This window comes from Epinephelus lanceolatus, chromosome 2, assembly GCF_041903045.1.
Source record: "Epinephelus lanceolatus isolate andai-2023 chromosome 2, ASM4190304v1, whole genome shotgun sequence".
Taxonomy (NCBI): Eukaryota; Metazoa; Chordata; class Actinopteri; order Perciformes; family Serranidae; genus Epinephelus; species Epinephelus lanceolatus.
The window spans coordinates 52,189,325-52,216,017 of NC_135735.1; the positions used below are offsets into that span (position 1 = coordinate 52,189,325).

Genomic DNA, 26,693 nt, shown 5'->3' on the forward strand with positions numbered 1-26,693 from the left:
AATGTGTCAAATTACCATTTTGAATTAAATAATAGATTAAATATTGTCATGCTGCAGAGATGTTGTGGGTTATATATTATATTCTGCAGACTTAAGAAGACGTCTCTGTTTTGTACAGATCCCCGCAATAGTCGCACCTTTGTCATTTTGATATGTTTTTCAAAGATAATGAAAATAATGATGTAAAAGTTGCCATTCGCCTTAATATTACAGCTCATATCACTATCGCAATATCAATCAAAGTAATCGCAATTAGATATTTTTTTTCAAAATAGTGCAGCCCCAATATATATACATGCATACACACATCTTTTGTTCTTTTTTTTTTTTGTTTGTTTATAATACAATTAAGCCATGATTCTACTTTGATTTGTGGTTTTAGGCGTACTTATCTCATTTAGAAGAGCCATGGGGTGGTGGTAGAGTGCCGGAAAACAGCCCATCTATGTATAATTTATCGACCACCAGAGAGGTCCTTTTTCCCCTCTGCCTGTGCTCTTTTAGGATGGGATATAACACTTTCCGCCTCTCGTTGATTTCCCTGGGGAATTGATCGTTCATACCGAACGAAGTGCCTTTCAACTCTCGTCCTTTACTCTTAATGAGCATTTTCTGCTGATAATGTTCGAATTTGGCGATGATCGGACAAGGACGCTGACCTCCTCGGGGTCCAAGCCTGTGGACGCGGTGAAAGGTGATGTTGTTGACAGTCTCCATCAGGATCTTGAGGGCCGTCACCATGAACTTTTTTACCTGGACTTCTGGGTTGTCTGGTGCGCTCTCTGGGATGCCAGAAATGATTAAATTGTCTCTAATGCTTCTGGACTGCATGTCGAGGACAGTTTCCTTCAGGAGTTTATATTCCTTTTTGAGGAGATCTACATCTGAAGTGACCGTCGATAAGGTGGAGCGGAGTTCAGCGTTGTTTTTCTGCAGGTCGCTAATCTGCTGGTAAGTGTACTCCAAGCTTACCTTCAGGTCTTTAATCTCCTGGTGGAGCATACCGAGCACTTCTAGCTTCCTGTTGATGGATTCCAAGATGCTAAATTCGGAGGATAATAAGTCTTGTGTATCGGTAACCTCTTATTGGGGTTTTCGGCAGGACCCTCCATGACGCACTCGTAGTAGTAGTGATCGATAAACTCTTCTAGGTCCTCCACTCTGGCTAATGGAGTTGTCACCCGTTAGATAGCTATATTTGTTTTGTTCGAGATGTATTCGGGAGGCTAGTTTGTTGATATCTAATCTAGCAGCTAGGCGCCGCCATGTTGAATCTCAAAATCTCACAGCAGTCTCACGCTGCCATCCTCCCTTCTCAGCCGGCCAATGGTCTGTGAGTGTCATACTGGACTTTTAGTTTGTGATTTATAGCTGGATAGTAAGGGTTTTATTGTATTTTATTGATGTCTATTTTATGGTATTAGTATATATTAATTTAGTGTTGGAAGACCCCCCGCAAACACTGTTTCGTTTTACCTGCATTACTGTTGTATGTTTGGTAAGATGACAATTTAAGCCTGATTTGATTTGATTGGATTTGATCCAGGAAGCCAAGAAGCTAATGGACACCATCATTTTAGGTCCAACACAAACCGACACAACTTGTACCCGAGTCCCCAGTGCTACTGCTCCCTGTCCTGGGAGCAGTAGCATTGGCTTAGCTTATGCTGCTGATGCCGCTGAAGCTGCCACTTCTCCAGACCCTGATGTCAACACGCACTGTCCTGCTGATGCTCCTTCTCCAGTTACCGTCCCTGATGACTCCCGGATACAGCTCAGAGCCAAGCCTAAAGCCCTGCTCAGCTCCATTCCATCTCATCATGAGCCCCGGTCTCTGGTCAGTGGTGACAGTAGAAGAGAGAGGCACTCCTGTTGTGCAGCACCTCCCTACAGAAGCCAGCTGAAAAATAAATTTGACATCCATGACCCACATAACTTCCCTCCCATGGCAGCGGATTCTAAGCCACCTCCTTTTATCTCCCCTGCTGTCCCATGGGTCCCACTGCTCTCTTTCACCTCCAATCCCTCCACCAGTTGTAATGCTCGCCGCTCAGCTGGCTCCTGTCTGCCCTACTCCTTCCACTGTGTCACCATGGGAAGAGGCTCCACCACCAACCACTCCCCCTCCATCCATGCACACAGTGATATCTAAACGTGCAGAGCCCATCCCTTGAGGAACAAATGACACAGTTTGGTGGTCTAAGTTGACCAAAATTGACTTCAACCACCTGTTCAACTTTTTACACAACAGTGGAACATCTGCCTTTATCAGTGGTCCAATTTCCATACTTGGTTGTGGTTTGGATCACTGTACTAGAGTTCTTAGTCTTCACACGTGGTTACAGTCCACTTTCAGGAGTCACAGTGTAGGCAATGCTCTTCCTCTTTTAAGATGGACGGTATCCACCGGCATAAGCTGGGTATCCAGTTGCTAGCAGCTAATTTGCAACACACTGTGCAATCCTACCCGTGTGACTGACTGTTTACTCTCCACAAACACAGCCTGGCAACTCCCTCTTCTTCTATGGTGTCCCCCCACAATGCTGTTCACAGTGAGAACTTCCCCTACCAGCCTCACCTATCACTAACCCCCTCAGCTACTGAGATCATTGTGACAGACAGGTTACCCCGTCCACATGGCAGTTTCAAAGCTATAAGCAAAAAGAATCTATCTTAACATAAGACATAGTCTCCCAGCTTCCTCATTACCTGCCACCCTGTGTAATCTGGCTTTCCTAAATGTTAGGTCTCTGTCGAATAAGTCTTCTATTTTACATTGTTTTATCTCATCTATCCACCTTGATTTCCTATTTTTGACAGAAACCTGTCTGGAACCTGGTGAACACAGCCCGCTCATGGGAGTCAACTAATGTCAGAGCCACTAAATTTCTTGGTATTATGGACTCTTTTAACTTTGTGCAGCTTGTTTTTGGCCCAACCCATAATTGTGGCCACACACTAGATTTGTTTTTTATGTTTAGTCTGACCATTTTGTCTCATGTCAGATCATGTGCATCAGGTTTTCCACCATGCTTCATATGGCTCCCAAACCTCAGTTACCTGCTTCATACTCCCATACAATAATACCATATACAGCTTGTAGATTCTCCGATGCTTATTTAGCATCTTCCCTGTTTGGCTACTTTGAGGCCCATTTGTCCAGCCTTAGCACAAATGAATGAATCTTTTGGTTTAACTCAACCTGTTTAGACATTTTGGACTCTGTTGCCCCTCTCAAAATCAAAAAAGCTTAAACTTAAACTCAGCTGGGGGGCTGTAGCTCAGAAGTAGAGCACCTTGTATGGTAGCCTCGGCCACCAGCGTATGAATGGGTGTGTGAATGGGTGAATGTAACTCGTAGTGTAAAAAGCGCTTTGAGTGGTCAGAGGACTTGAAAGGCGCTATACAAGTTCAGGTCCATTCACCATCCGACCCTGGCTAAATGACGACACCTGTGCTCTCAGACAGTTAAGTAGAAAAGCAGAAAGAAATGGAAAAAAGACAGGCTCCAAATCTCATATGACATGTTACAAACCTCTCTTGTTAACTACCAGCATTTCGTTAAAGCAGCAAGGGCAAAATACTGATATTTTCTCCCAAAATCCCCACTCTCCTAAAGTACTATTCGACACTATTAATACAGTCCGTTGTCCTCCTGCTTCTGCCTGCGCTGTCCCATCCACAGTAACCTGTAATGACGTTCTTAACTTCTTCACAAGCAAAATTTATAACATTCAATCTGTTATTTCACCTCCTGTCTATGATCTGTCTGTGGTTCCTCCTTGCTCTGCGGTCCTCAGTAAGTTTGAGCCTGTGTCCCTCACTGAAACAAGGAACTTTTAACTGGATATGCAAAAGTCTCTCGTTTCTGCTGATGTCTGTGTGTGACCTACAACAGCAAATGAGACCATCGGTGTGAAGATAAGCTATTTGTATATAGTGTATATCCATACCTTTAGGAAACTGTGTACGGGTCTGTCCCAGGTCGCTTCCAGGACAAAGCGATTTACGGCACTCAGACGGCATACGTCATCTTACCTAGCTGCTTACATTTGACTAGTAGTGAAATGAAATAGTGACTCTTATAAATAGTCGCTATTCCTCCTCCTCGACCCGTCGTCCGCGGGGAGTTAAAATAGCAGCAATCATTGGGTAAAAGTTCTGTGAAAGCACTGGACTCTCCAACAGTCAGCCACGTCTCAGTCACACAGAGAAAATCCAATCCTCGGGAAGTCAGGAAATCCTTCAGGATAAACATTTTGTTCGCTAGTGATATAGCATTTACCAGCCCAATCCTGGCAGAAACCAGCGGGTCAGCTGTCCGGGGAGCCACACACAGAGGCTGCAGGTTGTGCAGATTCAGCCCGCGCCAGCGGGGACAAGGAGAGCAGGGGCCGCGGGGCTGGAACATCTCATCCGGGCCGACGACAGGTACCAGCCAGGCGTCAACAGGCTCCAGCGAGTGCCGAGAAATAAAGAGGCGAGGCACCGCTCCATACTCAGTCCAAGAAGCCGTTGAAGTGCTCGCCAAACAGGCCTTCAGCCTTACCAGCCGACCGCTGCGTTTACCCCGGCGGCAGTGGCGCTTACGCCGGAGAGGTGGAGCTGGGGTGCGGCAGAGGTGAGCTGGGATGCCCAATAGGAGCGGGGGCAATGTTTTCCCGTCTTGTTGTTTCATTCATCCCCAAAACAAACACATGCGCGAGCCAGGTAAGCGTCTTTACGACAATACGCGCTAGAGCTCATGGGAAATGTAGGCTTCATTCCGGCAAAACACTACCGCTTTTGTCCACAGGGTCGCCAAAATCAACTCAAAATGAAAGTTTCTTGTAGGGGCTTTAAAGACATATTCTCAAATACTAAGTCTACCTGTCCTCATGACTCCCTTCCCACATGCCTTTTGAAGGAAGTGTTTGACACTGTAGGTCCTGCCATTTCACGTATCCTAAACACTAGTCTAGCGAATGGTTTTGTTCACTCTTGCTTTAAATATGTGGTAGTACATCCCATTATTGAAAAGCCTAACCTTGATGCAACCATTTTAAACAATTTCTGGCCTATTTCTCAGCTGGCATTTTTCTGTTGTGGAAATTGTCTACTCTTAACTACTGTCCTTTTTTAGAAAATAACAACATTATGGAAAAATTTCAGTCAGGTTTCAGGACACGCCACAGCACAGAGTCAGCTCTACTTAAAGTAGTCAATGATCTACTGCTGTCCCTTCACTCAGGTAAATGTGCCATGCTAATTCTTTAAACCTTTGCTCAGCCTTTGATGCAGTTGACCATTCTATTCTACTGAGCTGTCTTGAGCTCCAAGTCGGTATCTAGGGTAGCACCCTCCAATGGTTCGGCAACTATCTTACAGATAGAGCCTTCTCTGTCAAAACTGGAAATATGTTTTCATCCTCTGCTCCGATCACCTGTGGTGTACCCCAAGGCTACATCTTGGGACCCATCCTTCAATAAATACAATATCTCCTACCACTGCTATGCAGATTTTACTCAGCTTTACTTCCCATTAGAAGTGATACGAATAATGACACAGTTAGGTCCCTCCTGGACTGCCTCCAAGATGTGAAGTCTTGGATGGCAAAAACCTGACTTCAACTAAATGATAGTAAGACATAGTGGTCTTATTTGGCCCCTCCAACTCCATCCGGGGTATGGTAAACCACCTAGGGCCAGGCCTGTCATCTTTGACTCAGCTTTAAAATTCGACAAACAAATGAACTCTGTAGTGAAAGGTTGCTTTTCCAACCAGAAACATTGCCAAATTCAAACCAATCCTCTCATTTCATGACCTAAAGATAGTCATGAATGACCTAATTTCCTCTCATTTGGATTACTGTAGTGCTCTTTATGTGGGTATAGGCCAGTCCTCCTTATCTCACTTGTCGACGGTACAGAATGCTGCTGCTACACATCTAACTGGGACACGGAAAACAGACCACATTACACTGTACTGGCATCCCTGCATATGGTCATCATTAGGATATGCTTTTATTTTGAAAGTATTTTGAAAGTCTGTGTCACTGGCAAACAGCAGCAAAGAGGAAGACGAAGAGGATTACACTATTTAATCGGAAATAAATCTATGTTGATCAGTTTTTTACTCACATTCACACATTCAGTGAACCCTTTTTTTTACCCACTTTTTTTTTAAAAGTGCCTGGACAAAACCTTAGAAAAACATGTGTAAAATGTTTCCTTATGTGATATAGATATCCACTTTGAACTTGGACAAGGTGAGGCTTCTTGATATGGTCCCATTGTGTTTTTCAGTGAATAACTCCCAGTTCTAGTCATCTGCAGCATTTTTTTAAAGGAAATAGTCAGGTTAAAAGAAAAACAAAAAAGCTTTGATTTCAGCGTTTTGAAACTTATGTAACTCAATGACAGAGGCAATTATGGTGATTCTGATTCTTAAAATGGAACAAGAACAGCTTTCACTTTACCTTGAGAATGCCTTAAATAGGCGTTTTAGGTGAATTTTACAGGATGCTTATTTAAGGTTAAACAGATTATAGTGCCCAAGAAATTAAACTCTTTCACATTTTATTATTTTGTGATTGATAAATATAGTTTTTGGACCTGGAAGATGTAGATTCTTTACATTAAAAGACTAGCAGTGAGGCATAAAAAAGTGACTAGAACTCAGCTTATTTCTTCACACTGTGTGGTAGTAAGATGTCTGTTAAAACTGGAGACATACAGTGTAACTGGGATGTCAGTTGAGACTTGTATGTGTGCAGAGAGCTGATTCCAAATTCACCTGAAAAACATGCCAAAGTATATGAACAGTTGTAACAGCTTGGGACCTATGCCAGGTCCCTCATGAATTAATCACAGTTTGCATCAAGCTGCTTTGGGGGCCAGGAAAGGTAACAGGCTGGCACACACTGTGTCTGACTGCTGCCCATGTACATGCACAGTATGCAAGCAGTGTTACATAAGGACATACTGGGACATTCACACACAAACACTCAAATACACAAAAACACACACACACATACACACACACACACACACACTACAAGGAATTGTTGTCAAGTAGCTATTAGAACACTAAGGTACTTGTATAAACGCTGAGCTCAGGCTGGCATTGTGTGGAAGTTTTGACTGACCAGAAGCACAGCACATTAGATTGTATCAAATAAAAACTGAACTAAAAACTGAACTACACACATTTATACTTCTTACATACTGTATGTATACATAAAGCATGATCCCTATTGTAATTGCGCAGTTTCAGCTCTCATTCTGACGGTTTCAGACTCAGCTGCAAACTGACCTACTGCATGCTGGAGGTCACAGTGTGATGTTACCCTGTACCAGGGTCGTTGATAAAAGATTTAGATATATGCAACTAGTATTAGAACAAAAAACAAAAAATATGAGCCATACAAGAACAATCTAAGGGGTAGCATATGCTAACATTGGCTAATTAGCAGTAAACACAAAGTATAACTGAGGCTGATAAGAATGTCCTCAGTTTTACAGGTATTAAGTTAAAAAAAAAAAGAAAGAAAGAAAGAAATACCTGATTATGGCGCTAGATGGAATGTCAGAAGATCACAAAAGTAACTACAATTCACCCTGTGGGGAACATGAATGGCTGTACTAAATTTCATGGCAGTCCACCCAATATTTGCTGTGATATTTCCCTTTCAACCAAATCCAAAATCCACAGGTTTATTCCAAAAACAGGCAGGAGTCAAAACCAGAGTGGCAGACATAGAAAGGCAAACTAACTGGGCAGTGACTGAGTCCATATAAAGTCAAACAGGGTTCAAATAAACAGAATCAGATGACAGGTAATAAACACTGGAATGCTTATGCCTACCCTACCCTAGAAGACTTTGACGAGACTTTTTAAAGACTGAAGTTTGAAGTTTGACACCTTCTCACAGCTAAAGACAATGAGACTTTTTTGGTCACGCACTGAGATATTTTCAAATACTGGGGATCTGTAATGGTCCTGTTTTGGAAGACTACAACTACAGTTGATTCCCTTGAGAGTATTTCCCATCCTGCTCCTGGTGAAAAATATTACGCCAAACTTCCTTCAAGAAATATGGCATATTAATTCCTTACATTCCTTACAACTCAAGAAACACAAGATAAATGGTGTCATATGTTGACAGTATTATTGTCATGTAGTCTGGTATCAAATTATCCATAAAACTGAACTGTTTTTGCGTAAAACCTTTGCATTTTGGATTTTTTCATCTCAACTCACAATCAGCCTCTATTTTGGTTGCACTTTTATAGTGGGAGGAGACTGTAGGAATGAAGCAAAATGAGGCAAATTGTTTAAAAGATTTCTGACTAAAATAAATGCTGGTTGGTGGATCAGATACATGCCCGGTCAAACACCTACTCTTGTCACTCCACAACTCCACCAGTTTCTTCTCCTTTTTCACAATTCAACCGGAAAACTGCTCACATTCTTGCATTTCTCTCATCCATACTCTAAGTACAGTAATGTAATTAGTGTGTAAGTAGAGCCTACTTTCCCTGGAAGTACAGACTAATGCTGGGGAACCGGGCTGGATTATTAAGTTTGCACTGTTCTCCCCTCCTTAGTGTGTAAGTAGAACCTACTTTCCCAGTAATTAATGTTGAAATAGAGCCTACTTTCCTTGGAAGTACAGACAAACACTGGGGAACCGGGCTGGATTAAGAAGTTTGCACTCTTCTCCCCTCCTTAGTCTGTAGATTGGCACTCAGATGTTAACCCTTTAAACATAGTTAGTCCAATGCTTCACAAGGTAACAGTATTACCAGAAAATATACAAGTGTCCCTGACAAAAAATAACAGAGTTCCACTGGTTGTCTTATTCAAGTTCAAGTTCAGTTTTGTTCCATCTGTTATAAACTGTTAAGTTTAGTTTTAATCCTTTATTGTGACAAATGCACTTTTTAAGTCAGAAGTCAAGTGTAAAAGGTCATCTTGATACTGCTACTACACTGGAGTGTGAAGCTCAACTGATGGAGATGGAAAAATGGATGGGCTCCTGCGGATAAAAGGTGATCTTGATCCAACTCCTTGGGTCAAGGCAGAGATCAGGTTCATGGGTGGCTCGCCATCTCTCTCGTCAGATAGAATCTCAAATCCATATGTAATTTTCCACAGGATCTCAAAAACCTCACCTGTGTAGAAACAGAGCTGTTACTATTTTGCATCATCAACTTCAATTGTTTTATGGCCATAATCAATATCACATAAATACATCACAGTAACACAAAGTGAGCAGATGAATAACTTTTAACTGTACAGTTTTTCTCAGCATGGAATACTTTATCCTGTCTTTACATTTCACATCATGACTTATTAGCCTTTTAATCCATAATGTGATTATTAAGCATATTAATCAATTCCATTTCCTTTTGAACTACAAAGTTAATGTTTTTAACCATTTGTTTAATATTTTTCAACTTAACTATGAATAACAAAATCATGTATGCTATTTACACACATATTTCGAAACTGTAGGCTACACCAGTACACACACTGTGTTACGCTTGACTATTCATCGTTAATAACATCCATAACCAACTGTAATGGTGCAAATGTATACAGTACACTACTAACACAAATACAAATGGTAATGACCTCGAGGCAAAAGTAACTGTGAAGTGCTACAGTTGTAGCACTTTACAGTTACTAGTAGGTCGTGAACAGTAATTGCAACGCCAAGTTAGTGTGGTATAGAGGAAAGCACACACTTTGCATGGCAGGCGCTGATATCATCTGCAGCACGAGCTAACATCGCTAGCTGCGTTAGCATTAACTCACCAAGACGTTGATAAACGCGGTAAAACTCCCATCGCACAGGTCTTCAGTTCCTCCCTCACGTCTCTTGCAAGTATCTCAGAGTGTTAGCTTTGTGTTTACATCAACATTTCTCACCGTAGACATTGTGTAATTTCACTCGTTTCTCTTTGTCGTCTGCTCGTGTCATTCCTGCGCCTATGAGTACAAGCTCCTCGCTGAAAGGTGGGACTTTCTACCTTTAACCAATGGGAAGTGTGCGCCTCCCTGTTTGACCAATGACAGCTGGTCTAAGCAGAGTGACTGTAATTGACACCTTGTTTGATCAATAAGACTATGCCAGAGCGATGTAGTTAGTTATTCAAGCAACCTGAAGACAACTTAGAGATGATACGGGAATATTGTAAGAAATAAACTCTATTTACAGAGAAAGTATACAGAGAAAGTACATTATATACAGAAAAAATACTGTACTTTCCACCTAACCTGTTGTAACAATAATGTTACAAGGGGTTAGGTGGTGTAGAAACTATATCTATCTATCTAGCTATCTATCTATATGTATATATATGTATATGTATATATATATGTGTGTGTGTGTGTATATATATATATATATACATATATATATATATATATGTATATGACAAAAAATATTGAACTTATCATGATATTCCAAATTATGGTGATGCACCTGTATGTTGTACACTAGATCTGATTTAGGTGTGTATTTGATATATAATGCACTGGCCAAAAAGAGCATCCCTCTATCTATGTGAACACTATTCAGTGGCTTGAAGCCTTAAACCACATCAAATAATGTTGTTACATTATGCAGCACTTTATTCACTTATTTGAAGAGTACATGATCTTACATGTTTGTCCATCCATCCATCCATCTTCTAACCGCTTCATCCTCTTGAGGGTCGCGGGGGGGCTGGAGCCTATCCCAGCTGACATTGGGCGAGAGGCAGGGTACACCCTGGACAGGTCGCCAGACTATCACAGGGCTAACACATAGAGACAGACAACCATACACACTCACATTCACACCTACGGACAATTTAGAGTTATCAATTAACCTAATCCCGAATCGGCATGTCTTTGGACTGTGGGAGGAAGCCGGAGTGCCCGGAGGGAACCCACGCCGACATGGGGAAAACATGCAAACTCCGCACAGAAGGGCTCTCACACCCGGGATCGGACCGGGAACTTGCTGTGAGGCGACAGTGCTAACCACCACACCACCGTGCCGCCCCCCTCACGTTTGTGTCATCTACTATTTATTTGTTGTTGTTGCATTACTCTTGCTAGCCTAGAATTTGATAATAATCACATGCGATAATTCAAACCCTTCATTCCAAATTATCTTCAAGCATTATAATGTAATGTAATCAATAAGGTCTTATCAACCTCCTCTGTCAGAAAGTGACAGAAGAGGTAATGTTGTAACTATAAGTTTACAGTTGAACATTTAAAAGGACTTTAAGTTCATTATTTGCATTCTGCATATTTGATTGAAGTCTAAAGGAAGAGATTTGAATAAATGCATTAAAATTTGCATTATTATTAGTTTATTACACATGATTTGTGATTTATACTGTAATCTGATAAACAGTAAGTTCATGAGTTCACTAATGCAACTACATTACCCAAGATGCACTGCGAGTTCTATCCCAGAATACTTTGCAACACAATGTGAGTTGAGATCATCGTTGAGATGTGATGCTAGTCTGTACAAGATACGAGTGATTCTGCTAAGTAAAAGTTCCCGTGTTTTAACCCGGTTTCCAGTCGACCATTTATTTCACTGGCTAGTTAGATTGTCAGAACATTGTTTGGTGCCGAAATCCAGGATATCTAGTCAGCGAAACAACAAAAGAAAATGGGAGAACAACTGGACAGATTGATAAGGAAACGTGGAGCAGTTCAGGGCGCCACAACGAGACTCCTGCAAACTATGGACACGGAGCTAAGCCAAGAAAATGCAGATATTGGACGTTTGTGTGAGTTATTGGTGAACTTGTCTGCTAAAGAAAAGACATGACTGGATTTGGACCATGGAATTGAAGAGGGAATTGCTACGGACGATTTGGAAGCAGAAATCATGAATACGGAGGACTACAGAGAACAAGTGATCACGATGAGGACGTGTGCACAGTGTGTGATTCAGGCTCGTGATAGCGTGAATAGCCCAAGGAGGGTTGTAGGAGAGAGAACTCCAATCCAGAACTCTGTTAAATTACCGAAGCTAACAATACAGAAATTTAGAGTTAGTTAGACTGTTAGTTAGATATAAGCTTATGGAGTGACTTTTGGAACCAGTTTGAGATGGCTATTAACAAGAATGAGACTTTGAGCAAAACTGAGAAGTTTAACTATTTGAAATCGTATCTCTCTGGTGCTGCGGCCAAGACAGTAGCAGGACTGATGTTAACAGACAGCAACTACGACCATGCGCTGGAAATACTACGTGATAGATATGGAAGAAAGAACATTGTAGTGAATGCGCACATGACAAAATTGCTGAATCTTAATCCTGTGAAGAAAGCGTCAGATGTGGTTGCATTGAGACAGCTCTGTGATGACTGTGAGATCCAAATATGCAGTTTAGAGTCACTAGGCGTTGTGTCAGAGACTTATGGCAGTCTGCTCTGTCCAGTCCTGCTGCAGTTGATACCAGAACAGATTGCTCTTCAGTACAGTAGGCAAAGAGGAGAGAGTGACAAATGGCGAGTATCTGAAGTGATGGAATTTCTGCAAAATGAAATTGTAGAAGCCTAAATTCATTCTGATTTCATTCATATGTGGATGGTAATTTAAGTTCAGAGGAGCTTTGTGTGTGAAAAACAGTCAAGGGCCCAGAAGCTACCAGTCATCAGGCAAAAAACTTTCTCCCTTCAGACATTCGGCTCTGCTGCTCCTGTGACAGCCAAACGCAACACTGTAAAGCTGGTTCTGGAGAACCTTTGGAATAATGGACAGAAAATAGAGATTGAAGTGACTGAAACGCCACAAGTATGCACTGCTGTGATGAAGGTTCCAGGCGAGCCGATCCAGCATGAACTGGAACAAAGAGGTCTGCAGTTTGCAGATGTGACAGAAGATGGCGCTGATGACACAGAATTGTCAGTCCTTGTTTTTATTTTATTTTTTATTTTTTTGTTCAAAATAAACATTCATTCATTCATTCATTCAGTGCTGATAGGAGCAGACTTCTACTGGAGCACGGTGTCAGGCCATGTTGAAGGACTCACAGACACACTTGTAGCACTCGAGAGTGTGTTTGGATGGTCTGTACAGAGTCCAGTGACAATGTCAAGTGTCACTGAAGCAGCGTGCATGCACATACACATTGAAGAAGAAGCACTGATTTCAAGCCAGCTGAAAGCTTTCTGAGAAATAGTCTCCCGGAATCACAAAGCAAGAACTGAGTGATCCAGATGAAAATGAGGCGCTTCAGCAGTTTGACAAGACAACTCAATTCAAGAATGGGCGATATAAAGTGGAGTTGCCATGGTGGCACGTGAATCCATAACTCCCAGACAACTACAGAATCGCCAAGAAAAGATTTGAGGGTCTGAAACAGAGACTGCGAGCAGATTTAGTCTTCTTCCAGAGATACAGTGAATTGATAGAGGATTATCTGCAACAAGGCATTGCAGAAGATGTGACCAAGGGTGAGTGCACAACACCTAATGTCAAATACTACTTACCTCAGGAGCACAGCATGGTGTCCGTGAGTTGACAGTGAAGCTGAGAGTGGTGTTTGATGCCTCATCACATGAATACGGCTGTCCATCCCTGAACAACTGTCTGCTGACCGGTCCGAACCTCAATCGTGATATGCTCGGCATATTAGTCAGATTCAGACTGCATGAAATTGCATTAATGGCACATATCAAGAAGGCATTTTTGCATATTTCTCTCGCTGAGAAAGACAGAGATGCAGTGAGATTTCTTTGGCTCGCTGCTCCACCAAAGGAAGAAGCGGGTGAGAAGCTCCACACACTGAGGATGACGAGAGTGGTGTTTGGCATGTCCCCAAGCCCATTCCTGTTGGCAGCTACGGTGAGAAAGCATCTTCAGCAGTATGAAGAATAGTCTCACACAGTACAGCTAATCAAAGAGTCACTGTATGTGGATGATTTTGTGGCCAGTGTCCGTGATGTAGGAGAGGCCATGTCGGTGACAACCGGAGCAAAGGAAATCATGGCAGCTGCTGGCATGCACCTGTGCAAGTGGATGACAAACTCTACAGCACTGAAAGAAAGGTGGGAAGAAACAGACACAGGGCCCACTGAAGAGCCAGAGGCCCACGGGACAGTGCTGAAGGTACTTGGTTTAGTGTGGAGAACATAGACTGATGACTTTGTCTTTGACTTGAGACCTCTGCTGGAGAAATTGACGAAGAACAGCACAAAGAGAAGTGTTTTGAAACACTCTGCCAGCATCTTTGACCCCCTCAGCTTCCTAACACCTTTCACCGTAAAGGTGAAATGCCTGCTGCAAGAGATGTGGGAGCGAGGGCTGAGTTGGGACGGGGAGCTGCCGCCTGATCTGAGTCAACAATGGAACAGCTGGCGCTCTGAGTCCAGAGTGGCGCCACTAAAAAAACAGCCACGTCTAGAGCTGATGGGAGCATTAATAGGAGCAAGACTAGGAAGAAACATGATAGATCTGCTGAAAATGGAAACCCATCAACTTCATATGTGGACCAATTTGATGATCGTGCTACACTGGATTGGCAGCTCAGCGCAATGCTGGAAGCAGTTTGTTGCCAACAGGGTGACAGAAATCCAGTCCCTCACTGATCGAGCATCAAGGACTCACTGTAAGGGAAAAGAAAATCCTGCTGATCTACCCACTCATGGCCAAACAGTCGTGAGCCTGAGTCAGAGTCACCTGTGGTGAATGGGCCTGCGTTCCTGACCTCATCTGACCATGAGGAAGACTCTGGTGACCAGTCAGCGGAGGACGACGCAGCTGAAGAAGAACTGAAAGTAAGTGAACGTGTAACAGTACAACTCAGCACTGAGGACAGTGAGGCAAGAGAGCCAGTGCTGGATCTTCATAGTTACAGTAAGCTGAAGACAGCATTGAGAATAACAGCCTGGATAAAGAGATTCATAGACAACACACACTTCAAAGGGAAGTGGAGAGTTGACAGCAGAGGAGTTGTTTTAAGCAGAGAATTACTGGATCAAGGTAATGCAACACCAGAGCTTCAGTCAAGATATCACTCTCCTGCAAGCTGGGAAAGCATTAAACAAAGGTTCAAAGATCAGAGAATTGTGGCCTTTCCTAGATGAAGATGGACTGATGTGTGTTGAAGGCAGGCTTCAGCAATCAGACTTCAGCTTCAGACAACAGCACCCATGGATCTTGCCTGTGAAGAACAGATACTGTGAGTTGTTAGTTCAACAGAACCACGAAACCCTGATGCATGCAGGTGTGCGAGACACACTAGTGCAATTAAGAGAAAGATACTGGATAATGAGAGGAAGACAGCTTGTGAAGTGTGTTCTATCAAGGTGTAATGTGTGCAGAAGATTCAAGGGCGAAGCCTGTGCAGCAGGTCACTGTTCCGTTGTCCCGTGACAGAATCACTGAATCCCCTCCATTCAAATTCACAGGTGTGGTGCACTTAGTAAGGCCTACATCGCATTATTCACCTGTGCTGTAACCAGAGCAGTCCATCTGGAGCTTATCTCCAGTCAGTCAACAGAGCATTTCCTTTTGGCTCTAAAAAGATTCACAGCTAGAAGAGGACTGTGCAAAGTGATCTATTCAGATAATGCAAAGACATTCAAGCGAGCTGACCAAGACCTGAAAGACTTGTGGGAAAGCCTGGAAGACCCAGAGCTCCTAGAATACTTATCAGAGAGGGGTGTAAGCTAGCGATTTATTGCTGAACGAGCAGCCTGGTGGGGTGGCTTCTGGGAAAGACTCGTCCGGTCAGTGAAAACCTGCCTGAGAAAGGTGCTCAGACAAGCCTCCCTCAGCTTTCAAGAACTGACCAGTACCATCACAGAGGTGGAGGCCACTTTAAACTGAACAGAGATGAGATGACCAGGAGATGGCGCTATTGGCAAAAGCTCATGTCAAGTTTCTGGAGCAGCTGGTGAAAGGACTATTTATTGGACCTCAAGTCAGCTCATTGCTGCGACACCCTGCAGCCTACCTTACTGAAGGTGGGTGACCAGAGTTGGGTAAGGGTTACTTTAAAAGTAATCAAATTACTTTACTGCGTTACTTTTTTGAAAAGTAACCAGTTACTTTACTGCGTTACTCCATGAGTAAAGTAACTCAAGTACTTTTTAAAGTACTTCCAACGTTACTCCATGAGAAAAGTAACTCAAGTACTTTTAAAGTACCTTTGAGTATTCTATGTTTCCTACTGGGCAAAATTAAAGTTAAGGACCACTGGCCCTTCACTGAGATCCAATTCTCCCATCACAGCCGTCACTTTGACCAGTAGAAACACAGAACGATCTGCTGCCGTAGACAACAACACCCCAGCATGTTTAATATTTCCTCTAGGGATGTTACCACACAGAGCAAAAGGGGAAAATGATAGTGTGAAACAGCAGAGGCACTTTGTCAACCCGGTGAGTTACGGTCATTAGCATCAAGCTAGCAAACAATGTTATTTCTTCATAATGGAGATGGACATAAAGTAATAATATTAACCAGCTTGATTTGAAACAGACCACATTATAGATGGTTCATTATTTATCATTCCCTCTGCATTTATATTTACTTTTTATCCACTCCCGTTGTCTTTATCTAAGTTAATGCATCATGCCATCATTTCAAACTCAACACTTCCAGAACTTGTTTCAAATTAAAAGCCCCTTATAACCTCGGCTGAGATAATCCCTCCATTTTCTAAATAGGCTTTTATTGTGAAATATTAGTAGGAACTTGGTTATGGAGGATTCAGTAGCTTTAATGTTTACATACGACACTTCAAATGTAGCTCCTGCCATCTGCTGACGCTTTTAGGTGACTACAACAACATTTCGGCTGGCACATGAACAGACACAGTGACTCAAATAATAGTAAAAGTAATAAAAACAGGACAAGAATAACCCGATGACATCACACACGTCGTGAAAGACAACCAGGGATAATTGGTGAGTACCATCGTGTAGTGTGTCATGTCTGTCGGCCAAGTCACGGCATGATTTTATGACTCCACGATCGTGTAATGTGACATAGTGACTTTCAGAACGGGCAGAAAAGTCGTGTAGTACTATTGTGTACCAGGCATAATGGAAGTCCTGAGTCCGGCAGCATTTCTTCTACCACGTAGCGTGCCACAAACTTCATGACTTCTTTCGTACTGATAGGTTTAACATTATCTCTGTTATTAGAACCAAAAGACAGTCATGCTGTTTCAGAGCTGAAGGACCAGCATTCTAAAAGTAACGGAAGTAACTGATGGCTTGTTTGAAGAGGAGGAGTCCATGAACTGTTTCCAGGCCGTGACGGGAAAGTGAGGTCCTGTGCAGTCCGCACATCATCAGGGAGTTTGCTAAGAAGACCAGTTCAACTGTTATATCCTTTAGAGACTAAGTGCTGAACTATGGTTCATCGTTTTAACTATAAGTTTACAGTTGGGGGACTTCCGGTTTGGCGAATGGCAGAGTAGGCAGCAAGTTGGAGGAGCTCTGTCGTCATTCCACACATTTTTGACATTCGTTGTGCTATTTATCCGTCTAAACTTGGTGAACTTTCTAAATTTACTTCTGACTGGGTGTGTAACGTACTCAGTCCAGCATGCGCCAATCGACCATGACTAAAGGCAAAAAAGGCGAAAATGAGAGTGGCGGTGGACAAGATGGCGGCCTAGCATCTAACATCCTAGCTAGCAGCGGCCCCACGCATGTGACAGCAAGGACCCAGCGGTATCCCTGGCTGATATACAGCAGTTACTTGCTGGCGTGGAGGAGCGGATTATTGCAAATCTGACAGCACAAATTTCATCCAGTCATGCTACTATTGTCAGACATGAGCAGATGATTCAAGCCATTGAAACGTCAATGAAAGACTTCCAGGGGAGAATTACAACACTGGAGTCCACAATGGGTAACCCTGTAAAGGAGAAAGAACAACTCAAGCTAAAAGTTGACGACCTCGCGAACAGGTCCAGGAGGTGCAATATTCGAATAACGGGCATACCAGAGAAAGCTGAGGGCACCCAGCCTACTTCTTTCATCGAGTCCTGCTTAAGAGAACTATTCGGCACTGACGCCTTACCCCGCCCGCTTACCGTGGACAGGGCACACAGGGTGGCCATTCATTAGCGACAAGACGGGGCCCCTTGTCCCTTCATAGCCCATATCCACCACTTCCAGATAAAACAGCGAATAATGCAGCTTGCACAAGAGAAATGTGCCCTGTCTTACAGGGGCTCAGAGATCCACATCTACGCAGACTACAGCGCTGAGGTGGCCAGAAAAAGAGCCATCTTCACCACCGTCAAAGTCCAACTGAGAGTCGCTGGGTACCGCTTCAGTCTACTTTTCCCTGCCAAGCTTCGGGTGATTGTTGATGGAACCAGGCACAAGTTCAACACTCCGGCTGAAGCTGCTACCTTTTTGGAAAACAGTCAACCTAATGGGTAAGACCCCTCATCAACCACAATATGAAGAAAAACTCGGAGGACTTAACTTTTTTTTCCTTAGCCCAAGCTTACTTGGGACTTAAAGACTGAATAACATTTCCCACGTGCTGTTGCTAATTCCATACAAGAACATGGGAAAGGGGTCGGATGCCCCACAGATTTTGTCTGTCTGTTGACCAAATGACGTTCACCGTAGCAGTCTCTCTGTTTGTTAAACTTTCAGCCGATGTATACGGTTTGACCACCTATGTGTTATGTGTGCCCTGGATATCATAACATCTGTGTATGGACTGTGGGGCACGGGGCAGATTGCCATGGTTTCATATGGGGGTGGTCGGACGACTGGGATGTCTTTGTTTTAATTTGACCTTGGTATAGCATGAGCGGTGAAAACAATTCACCTCCCCTCTTTCTGCTGGTGTTATAACATTAGCAACACCGACCAGTGCTGCTCCTTAGCCTTCATCATAAACATTACGAGACACTGATATGCTGGCGCTGTGCTATCTTTATTTTAGCTTTGGTCTGCTAAAGTCGGCTTATTAACACTATATTTTGGCTGACGCTGCAGGGATGGGGCCCTATTTATTTTTCTGCTTTTAGTTAATATTGGATGTTATTAATGGAGCCTAACTGCATTTAACGTTGAAAATGTTAAGTTACTGACATGATTGAAATGGAAGTTGCGACACTCACTGAGCATTGTGGGACTTTTTTTTTTTAATTTATTTGTTTTTAATCTTATTATTTTAATTTAATTTAATTAATTTATTTCTTGTGACTCCCCCCGCAGCAACTTTATTGTTCTGGGCTCTTGTAAGAAACTAGTGGTACTGAAGACATTTTAAGGGCTCAATATCTTGATTTACACAAAACCGATTTTGGCCTACAGTTTTAAAGGACCACTCTCTGTTTATTACCCTAGTTCACTGAGGGTTGAATGTTTGTTAAATCCAACTGTTTTGCCTATTACTAAAAAGGCTCCAAGTATAACACACATTATGTTCTCACATAATTAAGTCAAGGCAGCAGACAAGGTTCCAGAGCAGTTAGATAAGGGTATTTACATTCATAAGCCACAAAGTGATATACAGTAATCATTACAGAGTGGCTGAAAGTTGTAAGTCAAGGCTTTGCTCATATAGAAGGAAGGGCTGCCATATTTCTTTAAATTTAGATATGGAACCTCTCATTAAATAATGAATCTTTTCCCATTTTGAAAACATTAATACATCCTTTATGTTGTGATTTCCAGTGTCTCAAAATTAGACGTCTAGCGATCAGACAGAGAAAAGCAACAAAATCAGATTTGGGTTTTGATAATGTAATGGAGTCTGATAATACACCAAATAGAGCTATGAGTGGACATGGCTCCACTGTTTTTTGTGATATATCTGAAAGAGTAGAGAATATAGAGACCCAGTATGTAATTAGGGATGGACACGTCCAAAACAATGAACAAGTGTGCCACGATCCTGTCGACATTTGTTACACAATGGGTCGATGTTGCAATAAATATGAGACAGTCGGGACTTTGTCCAATATACACGATGTAGAAACTTGCATTGAATGACCCCGTGTCTGGCACATACAGAGGATGAGTGTACACGTAGGACTCCCATGAGTCTGCCAGATCTACATTCAGATCTTGGGACCAGAGAGTTGAAAGTGTTTGGTCAGATGGAGAGCAGAGAGATAGAGCTGTATCATAAAGAGTGGAGATTAAACCCTTCATTAACATAGTTTTTTTTTTTTTTTTTTTTTTCATTAAGACAGAGCTTGTAGTGCAGAGTAGAACTAAGCACTAAACGAACAACGGCTTATGGAAAAAGGGAAAGGATTTGTAGGTCTATGTACATTGGATACCCTTATTTTATTTTATTTTTTGCTTTTTTTTTTGTTTGTTTTTTCTGTTCCTCTGGCTGCTTTTTGCTGCTGTATACTTCTCAGAATGGACATTGCCTCTTGACTACCGATTTTTACCCCTCATTTCTCCCCCTTAAATTAATATGGTAGGGCAGTTTGGTAAAGTGATCGATAATCCCACTAGGTTCCTATCCTGGAATGTAAAAGGGGTCAATAACTCAATTAAAAGACAACAAGTTATGTCTCATTTGCAACAGTTTAAAGTAGACATAGCGTTCTTACAAGAAATGCATCTCTGTAATGCCAGTGTTGCTAGTCTTAAACGAAACTGGGTTGGCCAGGTATACCACCAGATTTAATGCAAAAGCTAGAGCGATGGCCATATTAATAACAAAAACATTTCTTTTGAATCTACGGAGATCAGTGACCCTAATGGGCGAAATGTTATTGTTGTTGGACAACTCTTTGCCAATCCTGTAATTTTAGTGAATTTGTACGCCCCTAACTATGATGACAGTAATTTTTTTGAGAAACTCTTTTTGACTATACAATGGATTTCTTGTAATAGGAGGAGACTTCAACCTTGGACTAGATGTTACCCTGGACAGGTCATCAAACACTCTTCAGAACCTCTCTAGGTCAGCTGAAGTAGTGAAGGACATGAGTCAATGTGGTCTTTCAGATGTTTGGAGATTTAAGTTGCCCCACACCAGCGCTTACTCTTTTTTCTCCAACGTGCATCACACCTACACCCGTATAGATAATTTCCTTCTTGACAACAGACTGCTCCCTAACTTTAAGACATGTAATAGTATTGTTATTTCCGACCATAGTTCTATCTTAATTGATCTAGACCTTCCAAATCGCCCTCCCCCAAACAGAATTTGGAGACTCAACCCTCTTCTACTATCGGACAACAAATTTACATTTGTTGAGTTCATTTTGGCCCAGATAAAATTTTTCCTTGAGACAAATGTTTCCCCAGAGATCTCACAAGCTACATTATGGGAGACTCTTAAAGGGATAGTGCACCCAAAAATGAAAATTCAGCCATTATCTACTCACCCATATGCCGACGGAGGCCCTGGTGAAGTTTTAGAGTCCTCACATCCCTTGCGGAGATCGGCTGGGGAAGCGGCTAGCACACCTAATGGCTGACGGCACCCCAGACTAACGTCCAAGAACACAAAATTGAAACCACAAAATATCTCCAACATGCTCATCCGTAGTGATCCAAGTGTCCTGAAGCCCCGACATAAAAAGTTGTTTTGAAAAACGTCATTTGAACTCTGTTTTTAGCCTCACTGTAGCCTGTAGCTCTGAGTGCTTCTCTGTGCTCCGCGCTCACGTGTGCGTGCTCAGGGTGATCGGTGATGCATGGTCTCTGAAGAGCAGCAGTCTCGTCAGTACTGATGTTCAGATTCTCAAGTGCAGGCATCACCAATTCCCAGTCTGAGCAGCAAAGACTTTCCTCATCCCTTGGCATTGCTTTGCATTTGAAACAACTACACCACCAGGTTTCCAGTGCTCGGCTCCGGTATTCTGCGGCTGGCTGCGGCTGCTTTGTCCAGTAGCCTGAGTTCCGCGTCTGTATACTCGGGCTGAAACAAATACAGCTCAACAAAGAAATGCTGTTCCTCTTCAATTTCAAAGTCTTCAGACATGTTGGGCTGTCCTTTGCTAAAAGACCGTAGTGCAAATTATCTTTTAGCTGCTGTGGTTACTGTTGTGTCCCCCTGCAGTGCACGTGTCACGTGATGTAAACACGGGTAAGCAAAGCTTATGCTTTCGCTGGTCTCGCGCAAGCGCGCACACGTGAGCGCAAAGCACAGAGAAGCAGTCAGAGCTACAGGTTACAGTGAGGCTAAAAACAGAGTTAAAATGACGTTTTTCGAAACAGCTTTTTATGTCGGGGCTTCAGGACACCTGGATCACTACGGATGGGCATGTTGGAGATATTTTGTGGTTTCAATTTTGTGTTCTTGGACGTTAGTCTGGGGCGCAAGGCAATCGCCGCAAGGCATGTGAGGACTCTAAAACTTCACCAGGGCCTCCGTCGGCATATGGGTGAGTAGATAATGGCTGAATTTTCATTTTTGGGAGCACTATCCCTTTAAAGTATACCTCAGCGGGCAAATTATAGCTTATTCTTCTACAATTAGAAAAGAATTCAAAATTACATGATATTTCTCAACAAATTCTGGATATTGACTCAAAATATGCTCCGTCTCAAGCCCCAGACATTTATAAGGAATGTCTAAGGCTACAAACTGAATACAGTCTTTTATCTACTGATGAGGCAACACGTCTTATATTGAAATCAAGGCACAATGTCTATGAATTTGGAGATAAATCAAGTAAATTATTGGCCCTTCAGGCTGCCAAGCAGCTGCCACCGCTCAATTCCAAAGATTCGGTCACATACAGGAGAGATGCTGATAGATCCTGATGACATAAACAAGGCTTTTTTACAATTCTATTCTAACCTCTACACATCAGAATGTAGTAATGATTCGGGTCCCTCAATCGCTTTTTTTTTGTGTCAGAGGAGCTAAATTCTAATTTGAATGCAGACATTTCGATTACTGAAATTATTGCGGCCATTAGCTCTGTGCAAAATAACAAGTCCCCTGGCCCTGATGGATTTACGACTGAATTTTATAAGAAATTCTCTCTTCAATTGGCACCTATTCCTTAAGCAATGTACAGGGAGGCATTGTCTTCAGGCACTCTTCCTGCCACTTTGAGACAGGCTTCTATCTCTCTACTGGCAAAAAAATAAAAAATAAAGATCCGTTGCTATGTACATCATGCCGCCCTATATCTTTGCTTAATGTAGATTTTAAAGTGTTATCTAAGGTGTTAGCTAAACGCTTGGAGGGTGTGATTCCTAATATTGTTTCGCCCGATCACACAGGGTTTATTCAGGGTCGGCACTCATATTCGAATCTAAGAAAACTATTCAGTATTGTCCACTCGACCCAGTCAAAAACCCCTGAGGTAGTGATTTCACTTGATGCTGAGAAAGCTTTTGACCAGGTCGAGTGGAAATATTTATTTTTTACTCTGCAAAAATTCGGTTTAAAGACAAATTTATTGCCTGGATCAAATTGCAATATTCCTCTCTCCTTGCCGCAGTAATTTCTAACAATGCTCAATCACATTACTTCCCCCTTGAAAGGGGACAAGACAGGGGTGCCCCCTTTCTCCGCTACTGTTCGCACTAGCCATCGAGCCTCTAGTGGTAGTGCTCCAACTCTGTAAGGACTTTTAGAGGTATACATCAAGGTGAGCTAGAGTTTAAAGTCTCTCTCTATGCAGATGATCTGCTCCTGTATGTTGCCGACCCCGCCTCATCACTCCCCTCCATCCTAGATATTCTGAGTCAATTTGGAAAAATCTTGGGATATAAGCTAAATTTACAAAAAAGTGAACTGCTCCCTTTAAATCTTGAAGCAGATGTGCTCCCTCCTAGTCTCTTCTCCTTTAAAAGGCTCCAAGACGGTTTTAAGTACTTGGGAATTGAGATAACTCACACCTTTCATTCTACATTTACCAAAAACTTCACTACTCTTTTTAATAAATGTAAACAGGATATGAATCGCTGGGCTTCTTTACCATATATTATAATTTAATTAAAATGATAGTACTACCAAAGTTCTTATATCTCTTCCAAAGTATCCCAATTCTAATTAAAAAGACTTTCTTTAAATCACTTGATAAAAGTATTACTGTTACTAAAGTATTACTTTTATATGGGAGAACAAACCTAGACGAATTAGCAAGTCCCACCTCCAAAGATCAAAGTGCTCAGGTGGTTTAGCTCTGTCCAATTTCCTCTTCTATTACTGGGCGTGCAACATCCAGAAGTTAATTCACTGGTTCAAAGACACACCAGTTGCAGGAAAGGCAGATTGGGTGCAATTAGAGTTCTCTTCATGCCAACACCATTTGGGCTCAGTGGTTTGCGCAGCCCTGCCCCTTCTTGGTAATAATCTAAGTTCAAACATAATAGTTAATCAATCAGTAAGAATATGGGCTCAATTTAGAAGACATTTTGGGCTGCAAGGACCTTCTATCCTCTCCCCCATTAAGTCTAATCACATGTTCATTCCCTCTTGTACAGACCCTGCTTTCACTTTGTGGTTTAATAAGGGGATTAGGACAATTAATAATTTATACATGGAAGACATATTTGCATCTTTTTCTCAATTATCTCGAACCTATGACTTACCTAAGAACCACTTTTTTTCGTTATTTACAGGTCAGGAGCTTTGTACAGAAGACATTTAATTCATTTCCAGATAAGCCCATTAAATCACAATTGACCATATACTTGGATTATATACTTGATATCTCAGATCTGTGGGCTCAGTGACAACATTAACTCTCACCCCATTGAAAACTTAAAAGCAGCTTGGGACTCTGACCTTGGAGTAGCTCTAACTGACAACCAATGGGACTCAGTGTTAGACTTGATACACACATCGTCGCCATCTGCCAAACATGGCCTAATACAACTGAAAGTGGTACACAGGGTCCATCTTACTAATGCTAGATTGGCAAAGATTTATCCGAACATTGAACCATTATGCCCTCGATGCAAAGGCCAGCCTGCAGACCTAATGCACAAATAAAGCCTATGTGGTCATAGCCTTCACTACACTCCTTGCGAGACGTTTGATCCTTTTAAGATGGAAACAACATGCCCCCCATCCTTTTCCCATTGGATCAAAGACGTTATGTATTTCTTAAAACTTGAAAAAATAAAATACACACTTAAAGGGTCCTCCCAGACCTTTACTAAGATATGGAGACCCTTCTTGAAATTTTTTGACTCTCTACACGAACCCCTTGATAAAGAGTGAGGTGGGAGTAAAGGATAAGGTGAGATGTCCTATTACGATAGTTACAGTAGGGTTTTTTTCCCCCATTCTTTTCTATCCCCTTAAATTGCTTGTTATAACCCTTTATTTACTCATGTTTAATTATTCTTTGTGTAATTCATACTGTATTTGATTATTTGGGTATGGCTCTTCTTCCTCTATATTAATGTATGTATTAAGTTTACAGTTGGACATTTAAAAGGACTTTAAGTTGTTATTATTTGCATTCTGCATATTTGATTGAAGTCTAAAGGAAGTGATTTGCATAAATGCATTGACATTTGCATTATTATTAGTTTATTACACATGATTTGTGATTGATACTGTAATCTGATAAACAGTAAGTTCATGAGTTCACTAATGCAACTACACCCAAGATGCACTGCGAGTTTTATCCCAGAATGTTTTGCAACACAACGTGAGTCGAGATTATCATTGAGATGTGATGCTAACGATTCTGCTAAGTAAAAGTTCCCGTTTTTTAACCCGGTTTCCAGTCGACCATTTATTTCAATGGCTAGTTAGATTGTCAGAACAGGGAAAGAAAGATGTCAAAAAGAAAACATTTTTTCCAGAATACATTAGATTCATTTGTTAAAAAAAACCTAAGCAATGTGACAATGAGTATGTATGTTTTTTATGTTTTTCTTTTTATTATAGATGATGGCTTTGTGTGTAGTGTCGAGCTTGGGTAGTGTACTTGTGTTTGTAGGTGTCATTTTGCTATAGATTTTGCTCAAACTGGTTAAAGGGGTCTCTTTACCTCTCACCTCAATATGTCTCAGTTTCTAGAGTCCTAACAATAGAAAATCTCTTTCCCTCCTCTCTCTCTCTCAAAAGACCATTATTGTTGTACTAAACCTACTCGTATAAAGTAGCCTGCCATAGAAAATCATCAATCAAACATCCTACTATAAAGTAGCTACTAGCTAGAGTGGCCCAAACTGATGTTAAAATGCATATATTATTTTAGTCAAATAATGAACATTTTCTGCGGCTGGGCCAATTTCCATCCTGTTCACATTAATGAGAAAATTGACAATATTGATCAGTGATTCCTGTGGTGGGGAAAAAACTTATTTCTTGGTGAATGTATTTATTCATTTCATTCATTCATTTCATTTTCCGTAACTGCTTCTCTTGTTAGGTGTTGCAGGTTTGCTGGAGCCTATCCCAGCTGCCACTGGGAGAGAGGTGGGGTACATCCTGGACTGGTTGCCAAGACTATCACAGGGCTGACACATAGAGACAGGCAACCATTCACACTCACATTCACACCTTTGGACAATTTAGAGTCACAAGTTAACCTGAATTCAAATAAACACAAGAAATGTGTGCTCTAGAGAAAGGATCAGCACTCAGTGAATAACTTCCTAAGCCCTATGATAAGCTATTATGGCAAGGCTTAACTATACAGACCAATGAGCAGTAATAACTAACACATCTTTGGGGTCATCAGGTGGGAACCTCCTTTCACCAATGTTTCATCTAGTTGGTCCTACGACACCTCCAGGAGGCTAGACAGTGATCTC

At 41.9% G+C, this 26,693-nt stretch overlaps 1 protein-coding gene across 2 annotated transcripts in view; it reads left to right on the forward strand.

The window, feature by feature from the left end:
- adamts17 (ADAM metallopeptidase with thrombospondin type 1 motif, 17) overlaps positions 1-26,693 on the forward strand; it is a 526,549-nt gene that overhangs the window by 171,272 nt on the left and 328,584 nt on the right. The gene's annotated exons all lie outside the window — the stretch shown is intronic.